The sequence below is a fragment of the Aquarana catesbeiana genome, linkage group LG01, assembly GCF_042186555.1.
Source record: "Aquarana catesbeiana isolate 2022-GZ linkage group LG01, ASM4218655v1, whole genome shotgun sequence".
NCBI classification, from domain to species: domain Eukaryota; kingdom Metazoa; phylum Chordata; class Amphibia; order Anura; family Ranidae; genus Aquarana; species Aquarana catesbeiana.
In genome coordinates this window covers 654,820,977-654,842,700 of record NC_133324.1, presented here as the reverse complement: position 1 = coordinate 654,842,700, position 21,724 = coordinate 654,820,977, and the positions used below count along the sequence as shown (strand labels likewise).

The following is a 21,724-nucleotide window of genomic DNA, read 5'->3' as shown; positions in this document are numbered from 1 at the left end:
GGTCCACTCCAAGCTGGATTGCATTATTCTTCCGCTTCCTGGCTCCGGTTTGGCGGCTGTGGCTGCTAAAGTATCCACACGGAGCCACAACCGGCGGCTGCCTGGTACATAGTGGGAACCTGGGACCGGAGCGACAGCAGTTGCTGTTTTTAACATGTTAGTTGGTCTGCTGCACTAATATGGCGCTTCCCTCTTTCTGCTGGCATTCAGTTTCTAGAGTTCACTTCAAGCTCTTGGATAGCAGCCACAAGTTTGAAGCAGGCCCTAAAGCTGATTTCACACAGGTTTTCTCTCTAGTCTGCATCTGCCTGCACAGCAGGGGGCCCCTACACTAAGCAGGCAGATGACAGGTCTGTGTCTGCTCCACTATGCAGAGTGGACACAGACACAACCCCGCTGTTCTCTATGGGGCTGTCAGATTTGCATGGCAAGTCTCTAGCAAGAGCAAAGTTGCAGTGGTGAGTCTACAGCAAAAGCTCTGGAAGTCACAGTGACCCGACCCTGTCTTGGGATAACTATTGCACGGCATAACTGAACCAGAACTTGCAGCAGACTTGCAGAATGTTTGCAAAGAAAGTTGATCTGGAGTCATGCAATGTGAATGCAATTTTGCAACAAACCTGTGAAGCCTGGCAAGTCTAGCAATAGCTTAGCAAGTCATTTTTAAACGTGCAACGCAATTACTTGCTATCTAGGATAGATGCTCATTTTGCAGAGATGTGGACTAAACTTTAGACCGCTGCAGTGGATTTTGAAGGTACTACTATGCTAATATGCATAGGGAATAGAAAGATTAACTTGAAATGTAATAAAAGCATTATCACTTGCGTATTTCCAGTGGGTTCTGACTGTAGAAATTGGGTACATCTGGCAACTATGGCTTATACTGTACAGCATACTGTCTAAACAGTTGGGCATGTCATCTATACCCCGATGACTTGTATGAGAGTCATGCTGTTAGGATGCTTTAGCTTTCCTAAGGTAAGCTGAAAACTAGTGTCTCTACATTTGGAACAAGTGGAAAAACACATCACAACCTGAGGCCCAAATCTCACATCATCTTATAGAAAGAACTGCACTGCGCCCTAGCAATTCTCTTCTTATAACGCTTTATTATAACTTTTCTCAGCAGTTGTAAGTTACCTTGTGTTTCATGGTTTAGGATTACCAGGCTGATTTATTTAAAGTGTTTGTGAACTTTCACTGTTCTCTTGAATGCAAGTCAGAGGTGGATGGACAGGCACAGACAAAATGTTGGTTCAGACCCTAAAATACAGTGCAATTTGTTAGTAATTTTTTGTGCAATTACTGGTTACCCATTTTAAAGGAAAACGAATATTGTGTGTATTGTGGGGAGATTATACTCCATGTTGTGGGTCCTTTTTTTAATGAGTTGTGCCAGTCCAAACTGTATTTTAGGGCATGGTAGCCCACTTTTATTAAATAAACTGAAAAGTTAACATAGGCATCAGTTGCTCATGCAGGGGTTCTTCCTCATCAATATGAACAGTCAAATTACAATAGTCACCTGCCTCCCTTGTTGGCAAAATATTTGCTTTTCTTACCAGTCCCTCTGACTGGGTTGTCCATCTCTACTGGTTCACTTGGCTCTCTTAGCCTTAGTCTCAGCACACTGCTGCATGGCCCAGTCCTGGTCTCTGAATAGGGGTTCTCTTAATACCCCCAATAGGAGCCCACCTGACTTCTAGAATTCTGACTCCTGTCTTCTGGCTGGGGCTCCTCTGACCCTCTGGGCGAGACCTCCCGTCTCTTGACTCCTGGCTGGGGCTTCTCTCACCCCATAGGTGAGATCTTCTGTCTTTTGACTCCTGGCTGGGGCTCCTCTCACCCCCTAGGTGAGACCTTCTATCTCTTGACTCCTGGTTAGGGCTCCTCAAACTCCCTGGATGAGACCTTCTGTCTATTGACTCCTGGCTAGGGCTCCTCAAACTCCCTGGATGAGACCTTCTGTCTATTGACTCCTGGCTGGGGCTCCTCTCGCCCCATGGGTGAGATTTTCTGTCTCCAAAGTGGGGAGCACTGACCTATCCTCAGGTTTGAGTGTATTACAACCCTGCATACCTGTGTACACCTGGTAAAATTCAGACACAAGATTGAAGGTTCCTTTCCGAACAACAGAATCCAAAGAAAACCAAAAACAGCTTTTTCCACTCAGAAACGATGGTCTGGAACCTCACATTAACCCTTAATGTGAATTCTGTGTTATATTCTCCTCCATTTTTACAGTGACAGGGTCTCTCCCTCTGTCACAGTATGTTTATTTATACATAAAGGAGTGTTTGCGTGTGTGAAATTAGGATTTCTTGAGAAAACACAACAATAATTGTTCTTTTTAACACACATGGATTAAACCTTGGACAGAGCTATATGGGGATACAGCTGTATAAATCCATTTGTTAAGTACATTTTAGAGCAAATGAGGGGTACAATCATGTTTGTTTGCCAGGAGGTAAATAGAAACTCGAAAATTTGAAAAGGAACCAAGAGTGCCACCTGCTGTTCAGATATAAAAGCACAGATGTGTTTTTTAAGCATCGTTTCATACATTTCTAACTAAAATTATGAAACTTCTTACATTACAAAAAAAGGAAATGTACAACAAACTTTACATCACATATCGAAAAAAGTTCCTGTTAACTATAAAATTGTCATTTGGTGCCGGGTCACACTTCTGCGCTCTGCAAGATCGCATGTGATTCGCACCGCACTGCAAATCACATGCTATGTCTGTGCGATGCGATTTCAGCTATACAGATAGTATGGCTGATATCGCATTGCATTCAAACCAAACTCGCACAGGACCCTTTTTCTGGTCCACACCAGAATCGGAATATAGGTGTTCACACCCATGCGATCCTATTCATGTCCGAACCGTCAGTTCGCAGTGCAAGCTGAAATGGGGGTGTCATTAACATTGTATTGACGTTCCCGGCAGGGTTGCCAACCTTCCGCAGCATTTTTTTACTGACAAAACTTGGGAAACTGGCAGAGCACATTTTTTTACTGGCAACCTGAGAAATTACGGAACTCCTATTGAAAACTAACACAGTGAATATTTGAACAGTATAAACATGATATGGAAACACTGACCATACTTATAACAAAGTAATTTGCTTGATTTACACTTAAAAAGTCAACACAGCATGAAATTATCAGCCCCTGATATTTACTGGCAGTTGTAAAAAAATTGTTGATTTTTACAAACTGTCTGTAAATTTACTGGCGGTTGGCAACCCTGGTTCCCGGCAGTTCGCATATGGCAGTGTGAACTGTTGTGTGAGTCAGGTGCAATGCGGGAACCTGCAGTGGATCTGGTTGCTACCAGACACAACACTTGGCATATCACATCTTCTCCTTTTGCTACCTTATTCAAGGATTCCACTAAATCCTGCATTGAAATGAATGTTTTGCAGCTACATGCTGTTAGTCTCCCTCAAATCCCCAAGTGTCAGTTGTGTTGTCTGCAAAGCGGTTCAATGTGAGCTCAGATTGTGTATCTTTTAATTGGCCTGAAAAAGCTAACATTTACTTTGCAAAATGCTTTTTATGATGAGTCTGCAAGTATTACAGTGAACTTAGTCCATCACAGTTGTTCTCAAAGCGTTTTAAAATGTCATTATCGTCTCCTAACGATGATGGTATTCAGATGCAGAACCCTTTCCCATTAAAGAACAATATGCATTTTCCATTAGACACATTTATCTTCAGCACCTAATAAACATCTCTTCATGATCATTAGAAATTGTATTTTGTTTTGCCAGATCAGCACTAAATGTTCGATTTGTTGTAAATGGAACCACTTAGTTTGTATTGATAGTAAAACTGGACTGCAGCAGCATTAGGACACTGTATTGCGAACCAAGGATATCTGTGTGAGCTTCTCGGGCTGTATTGGAATTAAGTCCTGTGCCCAGCACTGAGAGTGCTGGCCGAGAAGAGAGCTCACCTATGCACCGGGCAATGGTAGAGAGTGATAGGTGTTCTGGGAGCTGCACATCAAGTCAAGACCTGCTGTATGAAAGTGAATGGCAGTCTCAGCCTGGACCCCTACCAGGCCATGCCCACAACATGTTTCACTCCGCCCACCAGAGCTTACTTATGGGGATGGAGGCCATCCCCATGAGTAAGCTCTAGTGGGCGGAGTGAAACATACATAGTGTTTTGAATTTTGGGCAAACGAAAGCCAGTGGAGGTAATTGGCAGAGAGGGGTGGCGGACATTGAGTGGCTACTTTATGAGAACATATTCCAAATCAAATACATTTTAGCCACTTAACCATAGGGGTTCAGGGGGCAGTAGATTTTTAAGTCTATAAAATACTGACACAATGTTAGTGTGTGTAATATTTTCTCAAAATGTCAAGGTTTTTCTAACACTTGTTCAAAGTGTTTGTAAAGGTTAAGCCTGGGTTCACACTATCTGCGGCTGCGGCTCGCAGCATGGGGTCTGGTGCGTCCCTGTTCCCCATTTCAGGGGCAAATCCGGTCTGAATGTTTGCCTGAATTCGGACCTGAAACGGAGCCAAAGACACACAGGACCCTTTTCCTGTGTGGACCACGGCCGCCCCAGAGCTGTGTGAACCAGCTTCATTGCGAGCCGGTCACACTCTCTCCTGTTATGCGAATTGGTTGCGGGGAAACCCTCATCCAATTGGCATAAGTGTGAACCCTAAAGGTTTTATATCTTCATGCATTTATTGCACAAAGGTAAAAAACCTGTGTGCAGCAGATCCCCCAGCCCCCTAATACTTACCTAAGCCCCATTATGATCCAGCAATGTGCACGATGCCTCGACTCTTCAGGTACTCTTCCTCCTTATTGGCTGAGAGAGCCATTGGCTCCCTCTGTTGTCAATCACAGCCAATGAGGAGAGAGGGGGGCAGGGCAAACTGCTGTTTTGCATGTGAATGGACAGGCAGAGCCGTGGCTCAGGAGCCCCCATTGCAATATGCTTGCATTTGGGACACTTGGCGTGGGGGACCCAAGAAGAGGAGGATCAGGGCTGCTCTGTGCAAAAGCCCTTCACAGAGCAGGTAATTATAACATGTTTGTTATTGGCTTCACCACTTGCCGACCGCCTAACTGGGAATATACGTCATGTTTTTAACGTTAAATACTGGGGTTATGGCTGCAGCTAGATGCCATAACTCCGGTATCGTTTTTTCCCCTTAGGGGGCCAGCTTTCTGATAAAAGTGATCCCAGTGGCGGATTCGACACGGGATCACTTTTAGAAGCAGTGGGACCAATTGCAACCCCCCTGCCGCTTACTGGTCATTTCCGGGCTTTCCGGAGCCGTCGTTAATGCCCAGAAACGATACGATACCTGGGCAGGAAGTTGAGTAAGGGCAAGATGGCCCCCACTCGGCTCTATGCCCTTGGAGGACCAGAGTAACCTCTGGCATCACTTCCAGTTCTCAGGCATGAACAAATGAAAATGTTTTTTTTTTTTTTTTTTTGTTTTTGTTTGTTTTTTTTTTTTTGGGGTTTTCTTTTGCTTTTACCGGTAAATGAAGATATGGGGTCCGCTCAATAAAGAGGATCTGCCATGCTTATTTCTATGACAGGGGATGTTTACATTCCTTGTAAGAAGAATAAATAATTCTCAAAACAACACGTCAGGTACCCTGTAAAACATTTTTTAAAGCGTTGTCTATGAAGATTTTTAAGTACTGTAGTTTGTGGCCAATCCATGAGCGTGTGCAAATTTAAAGCATGACATGTTAGATCTCTATTTACTCAGCGTAATATCATCTTTCACATTATACACAACAATTGGGGTAATTATTGTGTTTTTTTATATCCATTAAAGTGTATTTTTTTCCCAAAAGAATTGCGTTTGAAAGACCGCTGCACAAATAAAGTGTGACGTAAAATATTGCAATGATCGCCATTTTATTCTTTAGGGTCTCTGCTAAAAGAAAATCTATAATGTTTGGTGTTTTGGAGTAATTTTTGAGCAAAAAAAAATACTAATTTAACCTTTAAACTTGTCATCAAAAAGTTCCAGGAATGTCCTGGTCAGCAAGTGGTTAACACCACTTCAATAGACTGGCATATTGTACTTTATTGAAAATATAATATGTTTCTATTCTTAATGAGACTAACTATGTAGAAAAAATGCAGTCACTTTGTTAAAGATTGTCAGCTGCTGCAGTCAAAAAACAGATCCACCCAAGTATCAAGTAAGCCAAAGCAAGTAAGTAAGATAAACATATGCTCACCCAAAGATTAACGTGGAGTTCCACCCAAAAGTGGAACTGCCACATTAAGGCCTCCTCCCCGGCTCATGTTTGTGAAACTGAGCTTTTGGGTAGGAGGAGGGGAGCAGGTACCTGTCAAAATGGGGTACCTGCTCCCCCCTCCTACCCAAAAGCCTTAGGCGATTGGAAGAGGAAGTTCTCCTTTGCAAAGTCTTCTGGGACACATGACAGGTGCTAGAAGGCTTCGGGACCAGTCACAAAGTGCAGCGCCGCTCGTGCACGCGCAGTGGGCACCCGGCTGTGAAGCTGCAAGCTGTCGCAGCCAGGTGGCAGCTACACTTTTTGTAGCTGCTACACTTTTTGTAGCTGCTGACTTTTAATAAACAAAAATATGACTGAAATTCTGCTTTAACAATGTATCCAAAATTATTACCCATATTACATGTTTGATAAAAGCACTAGTTCACTTAATGCATAATTGTTTTATTAAACATAAGATTCCCACTGAGGATAGATTATGAATTTTATAGGCTAATACAACAAGAGCTTCTATTGGACAGGTAATGAAAACTGTGGGTAATCATTGCAGATGAATTGTTTACCATTATTTTTGTGGTGAGTGCAGGAGCCTTTTTCTTGTTTTGGTTTACTGGAATTCTAGAAAAGTACAATAAAGCGCCAGGTGGAAGGACTGTGGCCTGACGACCTCTGCAATCCTGGAAAGCAGATTACCTGTTTAAGTTCTATTTTCTCTGTTCGTATTGCTAGCTGACCTTGGACAACATTATCCAAAATGCGTCATTTAAATGCTGGTGATCAAGGAGCCATATCCTGCTGAACAAGAAAATGTTTTAAAAAACTGTAGAAATGCTTACAGGCAGTACTGCCTTTTAAAGGAGAAGTAGGGACAATTTGTTGTAAAGTCCGTGAATAGCATTACTGCCAACCCTCTGTTATAACAGGGTATAATACACAGTGTCAATGTTTTTTTCTTTTTTTTTTCTAATGATGCTCCTAAATATTTTAGAGCACCACTGTGGGGTCCCGCCGATCTCTCCTGATCTAAGGACTACAGCGGGAGGGGCTGAGATTCCCCTCTGACATCAGCCGGGAGGTCACGTGACCACTGTGCTGTCCGCTCAGCCCCTCCCACTGTAGTCCTTAGATCAGGGGAGGATAGTGGCAGGAGGTTAAGTGACCGCACAACGGCGCTCTGAAATAAGGTATTTAGCGGCATTTTTAAAACGCATTTACATTGTGTATTATACCTTGTTATAACAGAGGGGCTGGCAGTAATGCTATTCACTGGCTTTACTGTCACACGAAATAGTGGCGGGAGGGGCGGGTTTGGAGATCGCTCACACACTAGGAACTGACAGGCGGGGAGAGGTGTGCGAGAGGAGTGACTCTAACAGCAGGATAACCGAGGCATGTAAACTGACCATGGTATCGTGGATCAGGAGCAGGAACAGGCAGGATCAACCAGGTTTTGTACTGTAGAAAGGGACAAATTGGACAGCACAAGCACTATGCTGTATAACCTGCTTTAAAGGAATAGGATCTTTTTTATTTTTTATTTTTTTTAAGGGTTACAGCCTCTTTAATGTTGGGATCCACCCAGATGCCTGGACCAGCCGATGAGGGCCTGAGCCACATGTTCTCAACCCCTCCACAACCCAGCACTCCACAGTGAGCGCTGGAGGGGCAGAGCAGAGAGCCAGTGAATGACAGTCACCCTGTTCACTGAAGATCGAGCATCGAGCGATCAGCGGCCTCTGATTGCTCCATTCTTAGCCTTAGAGGCGGACAGATGCAGCATCTGACCACAAAGATGACTATAAATGTTTATTTAAATTCCTGAGCTCCTCTTTTAATAAACCTTGTGTTTATATTAGTAGGCCAACACAGTATGTGTTGAAACACACATACGTACCCTAGGCATATCTCTCGGTTTAAGAACTCCAGGTAGGTTTTTTATGTGCAAAAAAAAAAACACAGAATCCAGTAAAAATCCTTTACAAATCTACCATAAAAGCTTGCATCAACTTTGCTAGTATAGACATAATTAGAAGTTCCAGTCATGTCTCTACCATCTGTTGCTAAGTTGAGCCCAGGACTTTGTACATTGACAGGCTAGAGGCTCCTTCACATCAGGCACTGTAAAAATTGCCGGTATGAATATCTCCTAAGGCAGCTTCACAAACAAACATTACAAATCTAAAAAAAAAAAAAAAGAAAAGAAACAGGGAAGTGAGAGAGGAATGTTTCTCATTTTAATGTAGCAGGTGGTTTACAAAGCAGTAACAAAACATTTCAGAGGTGCCTTTCTCAGCAACGTCAGGAATGAGTACGTAAGGAGGATCTTCACTGCATCTGAGCACCACAAACCAAAAACCCTATTTAATTTGTTTTTTTAATATTCACTGCAATCTCCCTCATCCATTTATGTCTGTATGCTTTATTTTGTGGAGAAAATCATACCCCCCTAGCATTTTTGACCGTGGCCATCTTGAGTAAGGGCAAATGATTCTTGTTGCATTTACTTGCTAGAATACATCTGCCTTTAGCTCAAGCATGCATACAGGAGAGTGTGCTTAGCTGAGAAAACCCCCTCCTCTAGGGTTGCACCGATACTAGTATCAGTGCCGATACCGAGCACTTGCACGAGTACTTGTGCAAATGCTCCGATGTCTAATCCGATACCTGGGCAGTGAGGAGTGATCGGTGTGGCGGTGGGAGCCGTTATAAGCACCGATCTCCCTGTATAGATTTTAATAAAGCAGCTTACAGCCCCCCCCCTTCAGCTGCTTTATTGAAATCTATGCAGGGAGATCGGTGCTTGCAACTCCCCCCCCCCCCCCACTTCTGCACCGATCACCCCCTGACTGTCCCCTATAGCCTCCTCCCGTCCTCCTCCATGTTGCTCAGGTCCCCCTCTGTGCTCCTCCTCTGGTCCCCCTCTGTGTCCTCCTCCGTGCTACTCCCCCTTCTTGTCCTCTGTGCTGCTCCAGTTCCCCTCCGTGCTCCCCCCCCCCCGACCCCCTTGGTGTCCTCTTCCATGCTGCTCCGGTCCCCCTCTGTGTACACCCCCCCAGTCCCCCTCGTCCCAGATAATGTCAGGATGGAGAGCGGAGGAAGGAGCCGGTAAATCTGTCATTTACCAGCTCCTTCCTTTTCTGAATGGGCACTGACTCTGTCCATTCATAACTGTTACTGAGCATTGTAACCTGTGTTTCTTCTGCCTCAGTTTGTGATTGAACAGGAGCCTCTGTCTCCTGTTCATTCATCTTCAGTGCAGCTGAGGCTGCTGAGAAAGGGACTCTTGAATCTGTGTCCTCAGTCCCTTTTCCTGTCTCAAAGGGGAGGTGTCAGGGGTCAGTTTATCTCACCAACCCCCCCCCCCCCCCCAACAGGGTTGATAAAAAAAAAAGGAAAAAATTGTAATAAACATTTAAAAGTAAAATTGTAAAAATAATTAAACATAAAATAAAAAAAAACACTGACACTGCCCACACCCACAAAAAAAGAAAGCATAAAACTTCTGACACAGTCCACGCATCATCAGTGCTGGATATTGGTGCCATTGTCACATGACATTAAAAAAAAAAGTATCAGTAATCGGCGTGTACTTGAAAAAAAGTGTCGGTATTGTACTCGGTCTTAAAAAAGTGATATTGGTGCAACCCTACCTTCCTCCTCTCCTAAAGACTCCTGGAATGTATGACATCATTTGCCTAGGCCAGAAACCAGGAAGTAACTGAAGAAATGTAAAAAAAAAAGTTTAAAACAAGTAAATATGATATACCTTCCTATCTATTTACTAATTCTAGAAGCATGAGGATTAAAAATAATCAATATTGATTAGCAGAGTGAAGTTCCACTTTAACACTTAACCACTTCAGCCCCGGAGGATTTTACCCCCTTCCTGACCAGAGCACTTTTTGCGATTCTGCACTGCGTTGCTTTAACTGACAACTGGTCAGTCGTGCGACGTTGTACCCAAACAAAATTGACATCCTTTTTTTCCCACAAATAGAGCTTTCTTTTGGTGGCATTTGATTGCCTCTGCGTTTTTTTTTTTTTTTTTTTTTTGTTTTTTTTTTTGCGCTATAAACAAATAAAGAGTGATAATTTTAGCAAAAAGCACAATATTTTTTACTTTTTGCTATTATAAATATCCCCCAAAAATATATATAAAACATTTTTTTCCCTTAGTTTAGGCCGATATGTATTCTACATATTTGTGGTAAAAAAAAATCACAATAAGCGTATATTGATTAGTTTGCACAAAATTTATAGCGTCTACAAAATAGGGGATAGTTTTTTATGGCATTTTTATGTTTAATTTTTTTTTTTTATTCGTAATGGCGGTGATCTGCGATTTTTATTGGGACTGCGACATTATGGCGGACACGTCGAACATTTTCAACACTATTTTGGGACCATTGTCGTTTATACAGCGATTGATGCTATAAAAATGCATTGATTACTGTGTAAATGACACTGGCAGTGAAGGGGTTAACCACTAAGAGGCGATCAAGGGGTTAAGTGTGTCCTAGGGAGTGATTCTAACTGTTAGGGGGCTGGGCTACAACACACAGGACAGTGATCACTGCTCTCGATGACAGAGAGCTGTGATCACTGTCCTATCACTAGGCAGAATGGGGAAATGCTCTGTGTACAAAAGCATCTCCCCATTCCTCCTCTCTGTGACACGATCGCAGGCACCCGGCGGATATCGAGTCCGCGGGACCCACGGTCACGGAGTCCGTGGCGGGTGCGCGCCTGCGACAATGCTTCTCAAAGGGGATGTCCTTTTACGCCCTTTTGCCTACCAGCGCCATTCTGCTGACATACATCGGCGTGCACTGGTCGGCAAGTGGTTAAAGCACAACTACAGTTAGAGTTTAAATCAGCTAAATGTATTCAGAATTTTCCAGCTGGTTTTCTTTATGAAGCAGCCACAGCTTAATTAGAAAACCCTGTTCCCTGGCAGCATTCTGTAGAAAGAGGTCGACATGCCCTAGGCCTGGTGATATTTTTTTACCGTTTTCTGCCTATTCACAGTAGCTGTACTGCGGGTGGGCGGCAGCTCTAGGCCAGATGACATACCTGTATATTTCAGCCTTTCTTCTGGGTTCAGGGCGTGCACGCCCCCTTCCCAATCCATGTTGTAATTGGACACAGCACGAGTTTGGCTTATGATTTTGGCCTATGATTTTGGCTGAAGTTAACTGATTGGCTGTGGCCAATCACACAATTACAAAAACACAGAACTCTGTGTACAGGGAACAGCGGTTTGTCTGTAAACAGATGGATAGTATAGTAATAGCAGTACACATTGTTAGGCACGCAATTAACCCTTTGATTGCCCCTAAATGTTAACCCCTTCTCAGCCAGTGTCATTAGTACAATGACGGTGTACAATATTAGCACTGATCACTGTATTAGTGTTACTATTGATGTCAGTTAGTGTACCTCCCAGCCAGCATCAGCTAGTGCCAGATTGTCCCACTATAAGTCGCTGATCACCACCATTACCAGTATAGTGTCATAGCTGTGTAAATTCCATTATATACACCAAAGTTTGTAGACGCTATGACTTTTGCATAAACCTATTAATATACACTTATTGGGGGGGTTACCAAAGACATGTAGCAGAATACATTTTTGCCTAAATTTATGAAGAAATTCGATTTTTTTGATTGGATATGCTTTATAACAACAGAAAATAGAAACTTTTTTTTTTTTTTTTTCAAAATTTTCAGTCTTTTTTTTTTTTTTTTTTGTTTATCTCAAAAAATAAAAAAACCCAGTGGTAATCAAATACCACCAAAATAAATCTCTGTATGTGTAAAAAGTAGCGCAGTACTGAATAGCAAAAAATGCTCTGCTCATGAAGGGGGTAAAACCTTCCAGTGGTTAATAGGGTGCATGGGCTTTGTTGATTGCAGAGCTATAGGCCTGACTCAGCAGGGGGCATTTCAGACCTCTGCTGAGAGACCATTGTTTCCTCATAAGGGCTCATGCACCCTGCATCTCAAAATAGCTCAAAGAAGTGGCTCTTTCAGGCTTTTGAGCTCTTGTTTTTTTTTTTCTGCCTAAAAACTTCCCTCCATCTTGGCCAATGTGTCCATGCACACTATGGCCTTTTCAGGCATATGCTCTTACGGGCAAAAAAAATAAAAATAAACCCCTACCAAACTCACGTTTTTGAGAGGAGCGTTTGAGCAGAAAAGACACCTAAAGCCTCATACACACGATCGGATTTTCCGACAGGAAATGTGTGCTGACAGGCTGTTGGCGGAAAATCCGACCATGTGTATGCTCCATCCGTGGACAAATGTTGGATACAGTAGCAGGCTTTAAAATTTTCTGCGGACAAATGTGTTGTCGGATTTTCTGAGCGTGTGTAGAAAAGTCTGTCGGACAAAAGTCCAAAGCACAAACCGTATGCTTGGAAGCAAGGACCAGCCAAAAGCGGTCGGCCTTGTAAACTAGCGTTCGTAATGGAGAATTAACATTCATGATGTGGCAAATTAAATCTCGAAATACAGCGCACAATTCTCTTCTTCTTTATAATGGGATAATAATGAAGCTGCTTTGCTGGTGATACTGATGGAGTTATTGCAAACACATTTTCAAAGGCATTTTTTTTCTAGTGATATCAAGAATAACATTATTATGCTTTATTTTTTTATTTTTTTCTGGGCAAGTTACCACAACACCATTATCCCCTAGTTTATAAGATCAAAGATACAACTATGTTGGTGTCCCTTGTCAATTTTACATTTTATTTTTTTTAAAGTAACTGCCTACTCCCAAACTGTCATTTGAAGTAAAACACATAGCCAAGTATTATTCTACACAATGTTTTTATTGTGCATTAAAAAAAAAAGAAAAAGAAAATTAGACATGCTATCTGCCAATAGAACTTAAGCAAAAAGTGCATTCTATGCTTGCAAAAATATAGAAAATATACCAAATCAAATCATTATTCAACCAAAAAAATAATGTCAAAGCAATAACTCCAAGGCCAATAATAAATAACACGTTATCTCCTCCGATTCCGCAACATGTCTGGTTGACGAACGGCTGTGCAGAAACAAAATGAAAAGCACAAAATGAAAAGCGCGAATCAACACTCACCAAACTTCTGCTAACACGAAATTAGCAGGAGCCCAAAGGGTGGCGATAAAGAGCTGAAAAACCACATAATCTTGCATACATTCGTGATTGTTGGCCAACAATTGTGTGCCATGTGTATTCAAGACAAGTTTGGGCCAACGCCCTTCAGACAAAAGTCCACAGGTTTGTTGGCCAACAATCCGATCATGCTCACGAGCTAAATAAAGCTTGAAAGTGCACAAAAAAAAAAAAAAGTAAAAATTAGCTAAGCAAAGGGTTTGTGGAAAAAAAAAAAAAAACGCTTATGCTCAAAGAAGCTAAATAAAAACACGCAAAAGAGCAAAAAAAGCACAAGCTTTTTCAAGCTTTTAGGCAGAAAAAATAAAAAAAAGCTCAAAAGCCACGACCGTTATCGCCAGCATTCAGCTGTGCTTGTGTATTAAACATGAGATCACTAAGTTGAAAGCATGGTAAATGAACACATTTCTGCTGCTGTAGTTCCCTATTATTCCCTGTGGCCTTATAAAGGCTTTTAAATCACATAAGGTAGTTGATTGCGGTGCGCTTGGATTTTTGTCTACATGCACTAATTGTTTTCAGGAGTCACTTGGGGTAGCTGTTGTCAGAACACTGAAAGCTTCTTTCAGCTACCTTTCTTTGTTGGTGATCTCATCTGTTTAATGCAGCTGTGTGAGAAAATTGGTAAAAAAAAGTCATTCTTTTGCCATTGTTTTTTTGCATCATTTGTGTCATTTTTCTTTGCTTCATTACCTTGCAACTAATCTCATTCTTTATTTTTCTGTGTTTTTTTAATTTTTTTATTTTTTTTTATTTTTTTTTGTGATGGCATATGTAATAGCTTGATATCTACAGACACAGGTGCAAAATGTAAGCTGGGTACAGCAGGTTAAAGAATTCAGGATAGGCTTATCAGCAGGGCAGCACTAATGATAAGGACAGGTCTTGATCTAGACAAGTCCCCCCACACTGATATTGGCCTGGAAGTATGCATAGCCTGAAGACCGTTTCCTGATAGAAAATAGATATCCTTAAACGCAAAACTTCTTTTTCTTTAAAAGATGAAAGACCAAGCGCTACTCTTGCCATTATTTACTGTGCTTACAATTGATAAAATAAACCATTCATAAATACTATATAAAAGTGACTAGTGCTGAAAAATTGTGCTAATAATCAATCTTAATAATCAAACGTCCATTGTGTAAATTGAAGTGCTCATGCTGAAGCGTCTCTTAAAAGTGCAAATTTGCTCCCCGCCTGTACTCCCCACTCACCGACTCTTGGAGTCAAAAACAGTCCTCAGTTTAGCATCCTTATCTGGTGAATGGCATCTCATCTCTTTCTTCATCCAGTAATGCTGTTAAATATAGTTACAGTGTGTCATGTAAAATTCTAGAGATCTCCATATCGCAATAACATTTTAACTTTATTAAAATAGGTGTATAAAAGCAATTACACTCACATTTGCTGATTACAATACAGACATGTGACAAAGATCCACTCGCCACTTCGGCGTATGTTCCAAATACCGGAAGTACATCACTGTCAATCCCCACTTGGCGTGTTTTACCCCTACCACTGGGCGACCTCAGAAGCTGGGGCGGCCAGTGACAATGCTTCCTAAATACCTAATTCCCCTCCTACTTCTTTCTTTTATTCCTCCCACTACACTTTGTTGTATCACTTCCTCCTACAGAAATACCTCACTTCCTGTTCCTCGTCTCTTTTTTTTTTTTTTTTGGTCGCCATATTTGAAAACCAAATGTATTGTTCTGTATAGTGACGTCCATATTAGTACACCCAGTTACTGCTGGTATGGCGTAGGAATATCCCTAATCATTTCTACTTGGTACTGGTGCCACATTAGTGCACCTCAGATTATATTTTTATTAATTCCTATCCTAATACCCCCAAAATATAAATGCACCCTATTCTTCTCCTTTAGATTGGTGACCTAATTGGTGTAACCTGATTTACAAATTAATCCTAAATACTTGCAATGCACTCAAGGTGTATTATACACCATCTCCTACCTTTTTATGTAGCCTCTTTAAAACGGTATTATTCCCTTATAAACCCCATTAATAATTTCCTTTAACAGCATATACAAATTGACATCAATACATTTTTTTCATTACTCATTTCTGTAAAAAACATTATAAACTTATAAAATTACAATATTCTCAGTGTAACATTTATTATGCATAGTTATATAAATGCACAGTTGATAAATATATAAAATGTATTACATTTATTAAAAGTATATTAACCACTTCAATACAGGGCACTTATACACCTTCTTTCCCAGACCAATTTTCAGCTTTCAGCGCTGTCGCAGTTTGAATGACAATTGCGCGGTCATACAACACTGTACCCAAACTAAATTTTTATCATTTTGTTCCCACAAATAGAGCTTTCTTTTGGTGGTATTTGATCACCTCTGCGGTTTTTATTTTTTGCTAAACAAATAAAAAAAGACCAAAAATTTTGAAAAAAATAAAAGTTTTGCTTTTGTTTCTGTCAAAAAAATGTGTAAATAATTAAGTTATTTCTTTCACTGATGGGCACTGATAAAGGCGGCACTGACAGGCACTGATACGGCGACACCAATGAGGTGGCACTGACGATGGGCACTGGTAGGTGACACTGATGGGTGGCACTGATATGCAGCACTGCTGGGCACTGATAGGGTGGCACTGCTGGGCACTGATAGGGTGGCACTGATACATGGCACTGATATGAGGCACTGATAGGCATCCCTGGTGGCAGTGGTAGGCATTGGAGTGGGCACTGATTGGCAGCTGCCTGGGCACAGATTGGCAGCTGCCTGGGCACAGATTGGTATTTCCTTGGGGGTCTAGGGGGCATACCTTGTGGTCCAGTGTGGTGGCCATCCTGGTGGTCCTGGGCGGCTTCCCTGGTGGTCCTGGGCGGGATCCAAGAGGGGGGCTGTGCTGATAACCAATCAGCACAGACCCCCCCTGTCAGGAGAGCAGCCGATCGGCTCTCCTCTACTCGCGTCTGTCAGACGCGAGTGAGGAAAAGCCGATCACCGGCTCTTCCTATTTACATCGTGATCAGCCGTGATTGGACACGGCTGATCATGTGGTAAAGAGTCTCCGTCAGAGGCTCTTTACCTAGATCGGAGTTGCGAGTTGTCAGACTGACACACCGCAAACACAATCACCGCGATGCGCGCCCCCGGGGGTGCGCATCGGCTTAATATCCTGATCACGTCGTATGACGTCCGGTCAGTATATTGAAACCACTTTGCTGCCGTCATTTTGCTATATAAAAATCATTATGAAAAAAATTTGTTCTGAAACCGTTAACATCTAATTCTACATTGAATCCCTTGGGCACCAATTTTAATTTTGTTAAAACTTTTTCTTTAGTTTTGTTGTGGAGAGGGATTAGAACGCCTGTCAGTTTTTTTTTGTTTTGTTTTTTTTTTTTATTGCTGTCTGTGCCCCATTAGGGAGATTCACCCTCTCTATTTTTCCTGTTTACCATTATCATTAAAAGTGAAAGTTAATGAAAATCCCAAATTTTGTGTTGTCCCCAGAAAAGTAATAGAGAGAAAATTGTCAAATGGAGACACTAGTTCTGGTGACTTGGGGGTCCCCAAGGGATATTCCTAGTTTGCAGGGTTCTAATGGTGATGGAAAACATTGGGGATTTTTTTATTAAAAGTGCAAAAAACCTTTTCTGTTGTGTGGTCGTCATACAGTCTTTCCCCCCCTGCTTTAGGCTGGGTTCACACTATTGCGAATTGGATGCAGTTTCCCCGCATCTAATTTGCATGTCAGGAGATTGTGACTGGCTTTCTATGGAGCCGGTTCATGCATCTCTGGAGCAGCTCCGGTGCACATTGCACAGAAGTCCTGTGCGTCTTCTGGTCCGAATTCAGCTAAAGATACACTCTGAAATCAGACCTGAAACTTTGAACAAGGACGCACCTAACCCAAGCTGTGAGCAGCTCTATGCTACAGTGTGAACCCAGACATAAATTTTATTCTTTGGATTTAAACCAGCTGAATTTGTATATCTAGTGTTGGGCAAGGGTGTCTAAAGGCCCATACACACGATAGGACTTTGTACAAACATTCCCGTGGATTTTTGTACAAAGGTCGTCGGCCATAAACTAATTAAGCATACACACGGCAGGACTTTTTCAGCCAACTTTCACCAAATCATGTGGTTTTTCAGCTCTTTACTGCCACCCTTTGGTCAACTTCTGTATTGTTGTCTGATCTTTTGCATTGGTTCTGAGCATGCGTGTTTGTACTTTGGACTAAAGTCCTATGGACTTGTGTACACACGATAGGATTTTGCACCATAGGACTTTTGTTGCCGGAAAGTTTGTCTGTTCACACAGCCAACAAAAGTCCGATGAAAACCGAAAAAGTTTGTCCGATGGAGCGTACACACGGTAGGATGTTGCCTTGAAACAGCTAATTTGCATGTTTGTTGTCAAAAAGTCCGATCGTGTGTATGGGCCTTTACAGTATTTCCATCATTTATGGGCTGCACTTTACCAGAATATTTTCAATCAGGACAAGATACAACCCCAGTTCCAACAAATTGGGATATTGTGTAACATCTACATAAAAACAGAATGCAATGATTTACACATCTGTTTTATTCACAATAGAAAACATAGCAAATGTTTAAACTGAGAGAATACACAATTTTAACAAAAAATAAGGACATTTTGAAATTGATGGCAGCAACGCAACTCAAAAAAGTTGGAACAGAGCAACAAAAAGCTGGCAAAGTAAGTGTTACTAACAACGAAAAGCTGGAAGAACATTTTGCAAACTAATTAGGTTATTTGGCAACAAGTCAGTAACATGGTTGGGAGAGTGCAAAATCTGATGCAGCTGTGCATGGTAACCAAGCAAGCTTTGACAAAAAAAAAAATCTGAAAGCTGATTGGTTTCTATGCAGAGTTGCACCAGATTTTGTCAACCCCAGAGTATCTTAAAAGTACCCTGGAAGCAGCGGCACCTGGCTCCTCCCTCTCTGATGCGTTGCGTCACACCACACGTGACTTTATCAAAGGGATCTCGATTGGAAGTCGATTTTGGAAGCTGCCCCGGTGTGTACATCCCTGCCCACCTGTGGATTTAAGCTTGATTCGGCTCATTGGGGACCGCCACTACAGGTGAGAGGCTGGGGAAAATGGTCGCCGCACATATGTGATATTGTTCAGTTATTGTTTACATCACTGGTGGTTATGCTAGAAGTTCACAATTGATTGGACACGCAGTATATCATGTGACGTTCACACTGACTGTTCTTTGAGTCTTATTGTTTTATTGTGTGTACTTTGCGCATTGTTGGTATACACATTACTCTTGCCACATATTTTACTACACTTTATTATTAGGGTTATGTGAGAACCCTATTTTTATGTTGGCGGCTCCTTGTGTTTTATCTATCAGTGTGGTTTTTGCGCATTAGGTGTTTCTTATTCAAAAGAGGAGGGGATGCTACACCGCAGTAAACATGGCCCTGTCCCAAATTTTTTTTGAGCCATGTTGCTGCCACCAACCTTCAAAATGAACTTGTTTTTTTTCTTAAAATGGTACATTTTCTCAGTTTAAACATTTGATATGTTTTTTGTTTTCTATTGTGAATCAAATATGGGTTTGTGAGATGTGCAAATGATTGCATTCTGTTTTTATGTAGATTTTACACAGCATCCCAACTTTTTAAAAAAAAAAATTTATTTGGAATCGGGGTTGTACAAACATGTAAATAGAACACGCTTCCATTGGTAAGAAGCCAGCTATTGTGCCTAAAAAAAAAAAAAAAAAAGATGTCTGCCTCTAGATATTTATGCCTATCCTGTAGTTACCAGTGCAAGGAAACATTTCATGGCTTTAAAAAGAAAACACAAGCAACATCCCAGTTTCCCATGTCGTCTCCAGCTTTGGACAAAGTTCAGTTTTACTGTGTTACTCTCCTCCTGCATTTCCAGTAGCATCTGAAATCTTGCACAAGAGCTTCATCTGTCAATACAGAACATTGGCTTTACTGTATTTGGCTCATGCACCAAGCTAGAAACAGAATTTGCTGTTAATCTTCCAAGACCAGACCAAGGGTTTGCAAATGATTTCTAAGGCTGCTGGGACTGACATAAAAGAAATCTGGAAATCCCAGGACTAATTAAGGCGCCTCTGTGGGACTGAATTTGCTGGCTCAGCGGGGGATTACTCTGCTGATTCCCGCTGATCAGGCAGATGATAGGTCCGTCTCTGCTCACTATGCAGAGCAGAGACAGGGACAGTCCCACTCGCCTCTGTGGGAAAATTGGGTAAAAAGGATCGCCTGTCCAATCTGCCAGACAGATGGAAAATAGGACCACCATCCGTCTTAATTTTGTGGACAGGATTGGATTAGATAGCGGTGGAAATCAGCGGACATGTCACTGCTGATATTTGCAGCTCCATAGGGGAGAATTGAGGGTCCGATCAGTCCACCTGAAAAACAGACAGGTGAACCTGATTGGACAGCCCGTGTGAAAGGACCCAAAGATTAGATATTTTCTCTTACTTTTGCAATACAGTGTGCCCTGTGTTAGGCAGGCCATACATGGTTCAAATCCCAGTTGGTTCAGCAGGATGGACAGGCTGAATGTACCAAGTCTGTTGATCAATCAATCAGCTTGGGTACAACCAGCATGCTGGATTTTACCTGCGACTATCGCTAGCGGCTGCTATAGCGGCTAGCAATAATCACTGTCTTCTCCTGGCGGGGACGACTTCACCCCGCAGGGAGAACACAATGGTCTGGCAGGATTGATTCCCGCATCAACACGGTCTGTGTTGATGGAGGAATCGAGCAAATGTCTTTCTTGCAACCAATTTGCTCTGTGTATGGCCAGCCTTAAGTAGTTTCCTTTTATATAATTTTAGGGCTTAAGATATACCTCTAAGTGTCCTAATGTGCATGGACACATAGGATAATATTGAGTTACTTCTACAGGCAGAAACCCCTCCTCGCAAAACTCCTGCAGAAGCAGCTTTCTTTAAGCCCATTGTGCATGGACCCTTAAGCAATTTTTAAGAACCAGCAGCAGTTTTTTCTAAACATTTATATTTTTTAAGGCACCTAGACTTGAGGCTTTTCACAGTTGCATAGTGAAGAATAAACATCTGTAAGCAATTTTAAAAGTCAAGGTAGTCATGGCAATAAGAAGTGCAGCATCATTTGTTTTAACTACTTTGGGTGATAGATATCATGACTAAACAAGCATGCGTTAAAGCCTCTTTAAAATATAATTTATATCTTTAAATGTGGATTAAGATGCTTTTAGAGTTGATCAATGACAGAAGTGCTTTGTAATCCTGTTTTGTCATCCAATTCTTTAAATAAGCCTTTAAATATGAAAAGAACAGTAGGCCTGAGCATACATAGTTCCCCTGTGTCCCTCTTTCTCCAGGACAGTCCCACTTTTTTGCACAGCACAGTTGCTGTAGCAGGTGGTGTATAAAGTGCAACACCTTTATGTATGAATGTGGCCTTCTTTCTTAGGAAACCCTGACAGAATGTAATGACTAAAACTTTTACTGCCCCATTCTATGCCGGCATGCTGGGTCATTCGAAACTGGAAAAACTCTGACGCTTCCTCATTCTGCATTCCTACTGGCCCATACATGTTGTGGTTTGACTTGTTGGACAATAGGAATATACATGTAAGTTGGGAGGAGAAGCTCCGAGTTTTCTGGGAATTGGCCAAGCTATTCAGTGCACCCTGCTATTCAGCTGTTTCGGGACTTGGGGACTCTGTTTTTTCTTTTTCTTTCTTACAGTTTACAGTAGAGCTGCACAATTCTGGCTAAAATGAGAATTACAATTTTTTTGCTTAGAAGATAGATTACGATTCTCGTGGCGTAACATCTTTCGCATTAAAACAAAAAAATTGGGCTAACTTTACTGTTTCGTTTTTTTTTTTTTTTTTTTATTCATTGAAGTGTATTTTTTCCCAAAAAATTGTGTTTGAAAGACCGCTGGGCAATTACAGTTTGACATAAAATATTGCTGCAATTGAAATTTTATTCCCTAGGGTCTCTACTAAAATATATATAATGTTTGGGGGTTCCAAGTAATTTTCTAGCAAAAAATATTGATTTTAACTTAAGAAACATGTGTCAGAAAAAGATTTAGACCTTAAGTGGTTAAACTTCCTGCATTTACACATTGTTTAAAAACTTGGCAGACTGCCTGGATTTTTTTTTCACACAGAAGTTTATCCCTTTGATTGTAGGAAGAGTTAGTTACAATGTTTCATGTTAAAAACTTGGCAGACTGCCCAGATGTTTTCTTTTGACAGTGAGCAGATAAGTCTC

General features: G+C 41.6%; 1 protein-coding gene across 2 annotated transcripts in view; it reads left to right on the top strand.

Annotated features, from left to right (window-relative positions):
• PPP3CA (protein phosphatase 3 catalytic subunit alpha) overlaps nt 1–21,724 on the top strand; it is a 374,245-nt gene that overhangs the window by 226,039 nt on the left and 126,482 nt on the right. The gene's annotated exons all lie outside the window — the stretch shown is intronic.